Below are 11,114 nucleotides of genomic sequence, written 5' to 3' on the forward strand. Positions count from 1 at the left end.
AAACCACTACTACAACTCATAAAGTATAGCAAGTAGGGATCGTTTGCAGGGATTATACGTGTTGAAATTTAATTTCGACTCTAATGTATCAATTGATTACAAAGAGAGAGATTGGTTGATTAAACTAAGATGCAATGAAATTAAAATGCAAGTGAAGTAAACTAATGAGAGATAGGGATTTAAGAGATATGAAGAGAGGTCTTAGAGTGTTGGAATCACCACTAAGCTCATTTAATTAACCACTTGTTTTCCATTAATAGGGAATACATTATTGCAATCTAGATGTGGCCACAAACATAAACACAATTTGCATGTAAAAGTGTGAACTATCTAATATAAGAGTGAATTGTCTACCTAACCAACAAGTAAACTAAGTGTAGAATAACCCATCAAGACAAGGGCATAATCCATCAATTAATTAACAAATGTATCTAATGAGTGCACACATCAATCTAGAGAATCATAGAATTTGCAATAATAAGTGTGAAGTATCAAATCAAGCATAGATTTTCTACTTACCTACAAGTATGAATTAAATTGTAGAATAACCCATCAAGCATAAGTATAATCCATTAAATTAATTGACAAACCCACTCAATGAAAACCATGCTTAGCCATCACTAAATCCTTAATTAATCACACATAGACATGCAACCAACATAGAGAATCTAGTGTAGAGATCAATTCCTAAATAATCACACATGAGACTACATGTAATTAAAATAGAGAAATATAAGAAAGAATTAAATAAACAATCACAAGGCTAACCACTAATCACAACAATATATATAAATCCCTAAAAATAGAAATACAAGGGTTTAGATTACATAAGACTTAAGCCTCATCCAAGCTCTAAGTGTAGATTTAGTCAATCATGGAGCAGGTGGGTGTGGTCATGAAACCCTCAAGGGCAAGCTCCAAACATGGCTCCATCTTCTTTTTTCTCTTCTTCTTCTTCTTCTTTGAAGCTCTAGAGATAGAAAGGATGTGGATCTAGAGATGTGTTCTTGAGATGTGCCTCCATTTCCCTCTTTTTTTCTAACCCTAATCTCTAACTTTCTAGAGAGAGAAACTAATGAAAATATAGAAATTACAATGTAAAGAATATAAATCTCCCTAAAAAAATGGTTTAATCCATCTTATATACAAGGCTTTTAGAGCCCAAAAATGTGAGAACTCGGCACTAAGATCTTCTCTTTCAAGCACAACCCGAGTTGGTTCGAAATGAGCTTTAGATCTATTTTTTTTTATAACTTCTACGAATAGTTCAATCAATCCAACCAACAGTGTAATCAATCAGAGGTATGGTGTGATCGATCAGGGTTCGATCGATCCAACTTAGCATTTTCAACATTAGCCTCCTTTTGCTCCAGCTTCTCACTAAGACTTAGTTTGACCCCAAAAAGGCTGTAATAAACCATTTTTAGCCCGTTTGAACCTTATTGACCTGAAATAGACAAAAACAAAAGTAAGTACTAAGACAGGAAAATAAAGATAGATGAATGGTCTAAAATACCATCGTTTAGCTGCTAAAATGCGTCACATTTAAGGACTCATCACATCCCCAAACTTAGATATTGTTAGTCCTTAGTATGAACCATAGAGGAAATAAAGAAATGAACTATTATATGATGAGCGCTGAAAAGTGTGCATTTAAACCCCTTAAGCGAGGGTATTTTAGTCCATTCATCTATCTTTATTTACCCGTTTTAGTACTTATTTGTGTTTTTGTCTATTTCAGGTCAATAATGTTAAAACGGGCTAAAAATGGCTTCTTACAACCTTTTTGGAGTCAAACTAAGCTTTACTGAGAATTTGGAGCAAAAGGAGGCTGATGCTGAAAATCTGCCAAGTTGGATCGATCCAACTTATTTATGAGATCGATCGAAGTTGGATCGATCGAACCAGATCAATCAAAATTTAGATTAATCGAACTTTCTCTGATCGATCAAAAATAAAAGTTGGATCGAACGAACTGTTCGCGAAAGTTATTAAAAAGCAGATCTGAATCTCATTTCGCCCCAACTCGGGCTGTGCTTCAAAGAATAGATTCTAGGGCTGAGTTCTCACATATTTGGGCTCCCAAAGCCTTGTATATAAGAGGGATTCAACCATTTTTGTTGAGAGATTCATATTTTAGATTGTAATTTCTATATACTCTTTAGTTTTCTCGCTCTAGAAAGTTAGAGATTAGGGTTAGATCCACACACTCTCTCTCTCTAGAGCTTCAAAGAAGAAGAAGAAGAAGAGGAAGAAGAAGATGGAGCCATGTTTGGAGCTTGCCCTTGAGGGTTTCATGACCACATCCACCTCCTCCATGATTGGCTAGATCTACACTTAGGGCTTGGATGAGCCCTAAGTTTTGTGTAATATAAATCCTTGTATTTCTATTTTTGGGGATCTATATATATTGTTGTGATTAGTGTTCTAGTCTTGTGAACTTCATGAATCTTGGTATATCACTATGATTTCTATGTTTAATTCTTCCTATTAATTCTCTAGTTTATTTACATATCTATGTGTGATTAAATTGGGAATTATGTCTCACACGATTCATATGGTTTAATTCTTCCTATTAATTCTCCTTGTGATTACATATTATCTTATGTGTGATTATTTGGGAATTAATCTCTACACTAATTTTTCTATATTAATTGCATGTCTATGTGTGGTTTTTTGAAAATCTAGTGATGGCTAGACATGAGTTTTCATTTAATGAGTTTGTCAATTAATTTGATGGATTATTCTTATGCTTGATGGGTTGTTCTACAATTTAATTCATGCCTATAGGTAGGTAGACAATCTATGCTTGATTTGATATTTCATGGCTTATTATTGCAAATTTCATGATTCTCTAGATTGATGTGTGCTACAATTGTTACTAATTTGATGGGTCATGATTAGAATTGATGGGTTATGCTACATTTAGTTTAAGTATACAATTCATTCTTTAATTTGATGTTCCATGCTTAATATTGCAATTGGTAGTCACATTTTGTTCACAACAATGTATTCCCCATTAATGGAAAGCAAAAGGTTAATTACATGAGCTTAGTGGTGATTCCAACACCCTAAGACCTCTCTTCATATCTCTTAAATCCCTATCTCAACTTAGTTTTATTTTAATTGCATTTTCATTTCCTTGCATCTTAGTTTAATTAACCAATCTCTATTTTTTGCAATTAATTGATACATTAGAGTTGAAGTTAAATTCTAACACGTATAATCCTTTGGGATGATCCCTACTCACTCTTGCTACGTTAGTAGTAGTGTTGGTAGTGGTTTTTATAAATTTACACTTGACCCAAAAGGCTTTTCTTGAACCGCATATTCACTACATTATTTTGGTGTATACAAGCGGCTACACCAAGTTTTTGGCTCCGTTGCCAGGGATTGATTGATTGGCAACGTCATATTTGTGGAACCAATTAGGAATTAGTACTCTTTTGATCATGTCTTTACTTTGTTTTCAATTTTGATACTTATTGTGTTTGTTCTTATTCGACTAGGAGTATTGAGTTAGGAAGCAAGCAAAGGATATTCTAAGCAAAGGAGCTAAGCAAGCAAAGGAAAAATGCCAAAATCATAAAAAATTGCTATGCTAAGCTATAAATTTGGAGTTGAAGTGCTAAAGGACCTTTGTGAGCTTTTCTTTACTCATCACTTAGTTAAATCATTGGCCCGCGTGGAGGCTTGTAAGTCAATTCTTAGATAAATCGTGAGCCCACATGGAGGCAATTTACTTTTCTTCCATATTTTGTTAAACATGGGAGTATGAGAACATTGTATGTAGAGGAAGTTTGTTGATTGTTGATTTGTTGTGAAGGTGAAGTGTTTGTTGTTATTTTTTGTTGTGATGAAATGTGCATGCATGGTCGTAGATCATTGAGACCCATTCTTATCCCTTTAAATTTTCATCTTGAATCCATTGTTCGAAACCTAGGGGAAGAGGTAGTTCTAGTCAATCCATTTCATCAATGGAATGACACAATGAGGACCATGTGGAGGACCTTGGTCACATAGACCAACAAGGCATCCTCTACCCCAATGTGCATCATGATAACATGCAAGTTCCATTAGGTATGCTAAGGCTATATGTTCATCCACCACAACAACAAGGCCAAGTTCCATTGGGAATGCCAAGGCCAATCTATGCTCCACCACCTCCCATCATTCAAGGCAATCAAGGTGCCCATGTTGTACCTCCAATTGCTAATCCTCCCCTTGCTTTAAGAGATCACTGTGTGCCTAATGAATATAATGCACCCACATGCATTCAATAACCACCATTTAGAGCACACCACTATGAAATTAAGCCACAAACCATTCAAATGCTTCTTAACTATCATGAACTTCCAAGTGAAGAACCTTATAAGCATTTGGACGAGTTTCTTTAAGTATGTTCCACCGTAAAATATACGGACATGCCGTAGTCTTAAGGCTTAAACTTTTTCCATTCACCCTTAAGGACAAGGCAAAATATTGGTTTAACAATCTTAGGCCTTTTTCAATAACTTCTTAGGTAGAAATGCAACAAGAGTTCTTGAAGAAGTACTATCCGGTTTCTAAGACTAATGCCATGAGAACTTCAATTAGGGAATTTTCACATGGGGATGGAGAAACATTTCATGAGGCATGGGAACGCTTTAATGAATTGCTTAGGAAGTGTCCACATCATGACATGCCCAAATGGCAATTAGTTCAATATTTCTTTGAGAGCTTATCGGACAATTACAAAGGCATGGTTGATGCTTCCGTGGGTGGCTCTTACATTGATGGGCATGAGGATGACGAGTGGCGTCTTTATGAGAGCATGAGTGAAAATTCTTTGCATCGTACTTTATCTTCGAAGAATAGTAGAAATTCTAGTGGTAGGAAGAGTGTTGGCTTATATCAAGTCGACCACTCTAATGAAATTCCCGCTGAAATGAAATCACTATCTCAAAGGTTTGATCAATTTTTGATCAACCAAAACTCGGCGAATCAAGTATCTTCCTTCCCTAACCATTTTCATCATGCATCTAATGAGACATGTATGACTTGTTCAAGTGTTTTACATTCTATTTCCAATTGTCCCCACGGACATGTGCAAAGTGAGCATCATTAACAAACAAATGCTATTTTTACTAATCAAGGGAACAATCCTTATGGAAATCATTACAATCCTAGTTAGAGGAATCACCCGAATTTCTCTTGGAAAAACCAAGGGGAGGGCTCAAACCCTTCCCAAGGCGGTTTTTAAGGAAAGTACATTCCACCTCCAATGCAAAGCCAAGGTTCCCAAGGTTTTAGATCATCATATCAATCACAAGGAAACCAATTTTCAAATTCTCATTTTCCCAATCAACCATCATATTCCCAAGGAAATGTTAGAAGTCCCGCTTTTGAAGAGAAAGTTTTGACCGCTTTAGGCACTTTGGAGGCAAACACACAATTACTTCATTCTCACTCTCAATCCATTGCAAAGCTAGAAACCCAAGTAGGGCAAATAACTAGCACTTTAAATACAAGAGAGAAGGGAAAAATGCCTTTGAATGCCCCACAAAAGTAACAATGTGTTGTGGAAACTCATTCCTCATTGGAAGGTCACACATTAGAGCATGTCAATGTGGTGACTACCTTGAGAAGTGGAAAGGTTGTGGACAACCAAGTGGGTGTGTCCAATGAAGAGAGTGAACCGATGTAACCACAAGTTGACACCCGTCCTGTTTCATATCATATTCCTCCTTCATTGCATGTGCATGACCATATAAATGAGAATGTGTTGAAAAGTGATTTTGAAAAGAAAGATTTGCAAAATGATTTGAGAACTGCTTATGTTAAAGAGACTTCAAAGAAAAATTCTGAAAAGGTTTTTGAATCAAAAACACCATTTCCGGATGCCTTAAAAGGATCTATTTCAAATGACAAACAAAAGGCCAAAGTAAATGAAATCATGGATATGTTTAGGCAAGTGAAAGTCAATCTTCCACTTTTGGATGCAATCAAGAAAATTTCGACTAATGCCAAATTCTTGAAAGACTTGTGCACCAAAAAGAGGAAGAACAAAAGCCAAGCACCTAGAAAAGTGGTCCTAATCATACAAGTGAGCTCAATTTTGTAGCATAACACTCTTCCAAAGTTTAAGGACCCCGGTTCACCTATTACTTCATGCATCATTGGTGATCATATCATTAATCGGGCTCTTCTTGACCTAGGAGCAAGTGTTAATCTTTTTCCATACTCGGTATATATCAAATTAGGCTTAGGAGACTTGGAGCCGACGTCAGTAGTTTTACAAATCACCGGCCAATCAATCAAAAAGCCTAGGGGTATCATCGAGGATGTATTGATTAAAATTGATAAATTCTTCTTTCCCATTGATTTCGTTGTCATTGACATGGAACCGGTCCTAAATCCTAAGAGCCAAATTCCCGTTATCCTTGGCCATCCTTTCTTGGCAACCACGAATACCAACATTAATTGTAGGACGGGGATAATGAAAATCTCATTTAGCCACATGAAGGTAAAGTTGAATATTTTTAATCCAACCCCCAATTCATTTGACAAGTATGAAGAGATTAATGTTGTAGAGAAATGTCATGACCTCGAAAGTGAAGGAATTGAGTTTTTGTGTGAGACCAAAGTTTCAAAAAGTCCATCTTCAACCTTAAAACCAAAGAAAGCTGTTTCAAAATCTTGTTTTGAAAGGGCGTGGAAGACCAAAGATTCTCTTGACCAAGGATCGAAAACATCTTTTGAGCTTAATCCAACAAGTTCCTTAAAGAATCATTTGTTGGGTGGAGTTCAAAGCAATTATCACCCCATTGAGGAAGGGATGCACTACAAGATGTTTGATCTGGGCTAAAAGAGCCCAACGTCTTACTAGAGACGTTAAAGACTAGTAAGACATTTCGTAGGGTGTCAAACCCTATTCCTCCCTCATTTCTATCTTTAATTTCATTTCTTGCTAAGTCTAGATACTTGTTTTTGGTTCATATGCATTGCTAGAAGCTGTGATTAGGATTGCATGCACTTTTATGTTGAAATTAAGCATTTTGCATAAGTTCGATCGATCTCAAAGGAGTATTCGATCGATAGAACTTCGACCTGCATCCAACACTTAGAAAATTTTCGACCTGCATCCAAATCACCTTTCTGTCCCATCGTTCGAACTTATTCTCAGATAGATCATAAGTTCTTAGATTAATACAAACTTGAAGTTCGATCGATCTTGAGCTCCAACACTTATAAAAATTTCTCAACCCAAAAACCTACATATTTTTATCTCTCTGTCAAATCGATCGAACATTTGTTCAGATGGACCTCATTTTTGGAATTCATTGCTTTGACTTTGTTTTGACTTTTTAATTTTAAAAAATTTTGAAAATATCTTTTTTTTTATTTTATTTTATTTTATTTTCAAAAAATCCCAAAAAGATTTTATTTTATTTTAATTCTTCAAAAATCTTAAAATTTTTATTTTCAATTTTTAATTTTTAGTTTTAAATTTTAAATTTTAATTTTAAATTTAAAAAAAAAAATTAAAAATTTTAAAAAAAATTTCAAAGGAGAGATCATTTCAGTTCGATCGATCTAAGGTCTCAGTTCGATCGATCGAACTGGTTCAGGGAAGTTTTTAAAAAATAGAACTGAGGGTTTGTAGATTGATTCCAAAGATTGATCTAACCCTCTCAAAACCCTATTCCTCTCATCGCCGCTGCACTCATCTCCAGCGAGCTTCATCTCATCCCGAATCTCTCTCTCCTCTCGGATCTTCATCTTATCTTTATCTTATCTCATCCTTCGATTTGGGTAAGATCTGAATCTCATCTTATATTTCAAGCTTCGATTTGCTTCATACATGCTTTAAATGTTAGATCCATGTTATTTTGATGATGAAAATCTCCATTGATGAAGCTTCGACTCACTTTGTTTATATATATATATATATATATATATGTGTATATATGATTGTATATATGGTTGAGATTTGTTTTGATTTTTGGGAGTATGGGCCTCATTAGGTGATTCGGATTGATGCTATGTTATGTTGAAGGGCCCACAATTTTGTTCGTGAAGGCCCCGTGCTATCCAAATCACAGATCTGTGACTGTTCATGTTCTTCGCACAGTTCGATCGATCGAACATATTTCTCAGATTGATCTAGTGAGATCGATCTCACATTTTTTGTGATCGATTGAACTTCACAGATTTCATATACACATTCTATGCATCTTATCTTGTGTCCATGCTATCTCATTCATGCCTAATGCCTGTGATTTTCCACATTGGATGCATTTTACACTTATACTGCTTAGCATGTTCACGTCCTGTCACTTCCATAGATTCATGTCATTTATCTGTTTTGCCTATCTTACTTGACATACCTGATTCTATGATCGGTTGATCAACTATACATCAACCTTCGCAATAGCACGAATCATTGTAAAATAGGGCTATTGGTCGGGTAAGTCGAACCACTGGGACTGCGCTAATCTATGGCAACCTAAGTGTCTAGAGTCATTTTAGAATGATAAGGGGGAATAGGGTGTTTGCTTGGTTTGTCACTAAAGCTATGAAATTAAGATGCATAAAATAGAACTTGCAAGAATTTAAAAGAGATAAAATGTCGGTAAAAGAGATAAAATGTCACCACCTACAATATAAACATGCTAGAATATGATTCATTCAGGGAAAAACAACATAAATATGTGGCTATGATAAGTAGTTACTCATGGTTACTACATTACCTTCGAAGGGTTCATGGAATCAATAGGCAAGAACAATTTATCAAAGATTTTACATGCTCAATTACCTAAACTAAAGTGTAATTTAAGACATGTTCACTAAGCTAGAAATTGTCAAACCATCAATCACATGATAAGAGCACATGAAGCTAAGAATTAAGAATAAGCCATCAAAGGAATAACCTAAGCTATGGCCTATCAAATCTCTCAACAACATGCCATTAAAACCATTCCAAAAATCTCATCTTCATTGTCACCATGAAAATGTAAACCATACAACCATGAAAACATACATTCTAAGACAAGAAAGTAGGTCTAACATGATCATTAAATCAAAATCAATTCATTACATCAAGTAAGAGTTCTAGATTATGGAATCACCACAAAAATACATTATTTTTCCCAAACTAGAATAAAAAATAAAGCATGCTTACAATGAGGGGTTCCATTACCTCCCTAGAGGAGGAGTTAGTTACACATGGGAGCCTTAGAATGAAGAAGAACCATGGATCCTCCTTCCATTTTCGAGCTCCCCTTTCTTGTTCCAAGAACTCTCCTTTCTTTGCTCTCTTCTCTCTCCTCTAATCTTGTAGAATGAAGCTCTCCCCTATTGTGTGGCTCATATCCCTCTTATCTACCACCCAAAAGGCCACCAACCAACATCTCCAACCACTTCATTAACGAGGAAAGCAAAATGAAGAAACCAAGGTGCAAGTGGGCTGAAATGAGCCATTTCCGAAGGGCATTCTGCCCAAAATTCGAGCACTCTAAGCAAGGCCTCGAGCGCTCGAATTTAGTGTAAAAATGCCCATGCTTCACTTGCTCCGCCCAGACCTACTTTGGTTAAACAGCCATAACTTTGCGCTCCGAACTCCGAATGATGAACCGTTTGAAGATTTAGAAAGCTGATTCAGAGCTCTAAATATTTTATGTTTTAGTGGAGATCCAATTCTCAAGGATGGTTGGTCGAAAATGAAGCCAGGCAGTTCTGCATACCTCTGGTAACAAGGCCATAACTCTCTGCTCCGAGCTCCGAATGACAAACCGTTTGAAGATTTAGAAAGCTAATTCAGAGCTCTAAATCTTTCATGTTATGAGGGAAGTCCAGTTCTCGAGTTTGGAAGGTCAAAATGGTGAGCAAAGTCCAGGTTGTACTGCTGCCAGAATTCAGCATTGACACCTTTTGTTGCTTAAGATTCCATAAGGCCTTATTCTTGTTCCATTTTGGCCAATGAACCTGAAAATGCATAAAAACATAGAAATGAAGATAATGTACATAAATTAACATACAACGGACTTTACTAATGCAATTTAGGGCGCTTGAATATATAATATTCGGCGCTTATCATTCTATTTTGTGCTTTAAACTCTTTATTCTGGCACTGAATTCCCTTGCAAGTTTTCAATTATTTTACAGGCCACGGCTCGGATCAAGACTGTAGCCCGCGGACACTCTCACTACCGAGGTAGGCAGACTTTGGATGACGGGGCCGGTCCATCTCATGCCCAGGACCCTATACAGGAGGAGCCAAATGAGCCCATACAGTCTCCCCATTCTGATAGCAAATTACACTTTGATGCTGGCGCATCTCCTTCACACGGTGAAGCTGAGGCTGAGCACATACCATCTCCACCACCACAGCCAGCTCAGCCAAACCAGGAGTTAGACCAGCCATTATGCAAATACTCACGCCTTCCAGTGGCTCATGATTCAGTCTTCGACACAGACTTCTTTTCCCGGTCGGTACTTACCCGATCAACTTATGATGATATACTATGGAGGGGCCTTGCAGCCATTTTTGCCCCTGTCACATACCCGGTGTACCCGAGGCTAGTACGGATGTTTTTCTAGAACCTCCAGCCTACCCCACGTAACGTGGAGGAGCTGAGGACCTCCATTGATGGCCATCTGATTTCTATCATTATGGACACATTATCCAGATTGTGCCATTGTCACATATCCTAGGCTATACTGGCCTTCATATGTAGATATGGCCGTTTTCCTTACAGGACATTATGCCGATGGCGAGACCTTCGCCACCCACATCTATTTGCCAGATGACTGACGATGCCGCTTGATATACACCAAAATAATGTTGTGAATGTGTGGTTCAAGAAAAGCCTTTTAGGTCAAATTTAAATTTATAAAAACCACTACCAACACTACTACTAACGTAGTAAGAGTGAGTAGGGATCGTCCTAAGGGATTATACGTGTTGGAATTTAACTTCAACTCTAATGTACCAAATGATTGCAAAGAGAGATTGATTGTTTGATTACACTAAAATTCAATTAATTAAAATAAAAGTGAAATAAAACTAAGTTGAGATAGGGATTTAAGAGATATGAGGAGAGGACTTAGGGTGTTGGAATCACCACTAAGCT

The 11,114-nt window shown here is 36.6% G+C and overlaps 1 pseudogene; it reads right to left on the reverse strand.

Annotated features, from left to right (window-relative positions):
- Positions 1-4,584: 4,584 nt before the first annotated feature.
- On the reverse strand, positions 4,585-4,683 carry LOC132305644 (small nucleolar RNA R71; annotated as a pseudogene).
- Positions 4,684-11,114: the final 6,431 nt, after the last annotated feature.

Source organism: Cornus florida, unplaced genomic scaffold, assembly GCF_030987335.1.
Source record: "Cornus florida cultivar Cherokee Brave unplaced genomic scaffold, ASM3098733v1 CherokeeBrave_3.0.0_Hap2_Chr04, whole genome shotgun sequence".
In the NCBI taxonomy this organism is placed as follows: Eukaryota; Viridiplantae; Streptophyta; class Magnoliopsida; order Cornales; family Cornaceae; genus Cornus; species Cornus florida.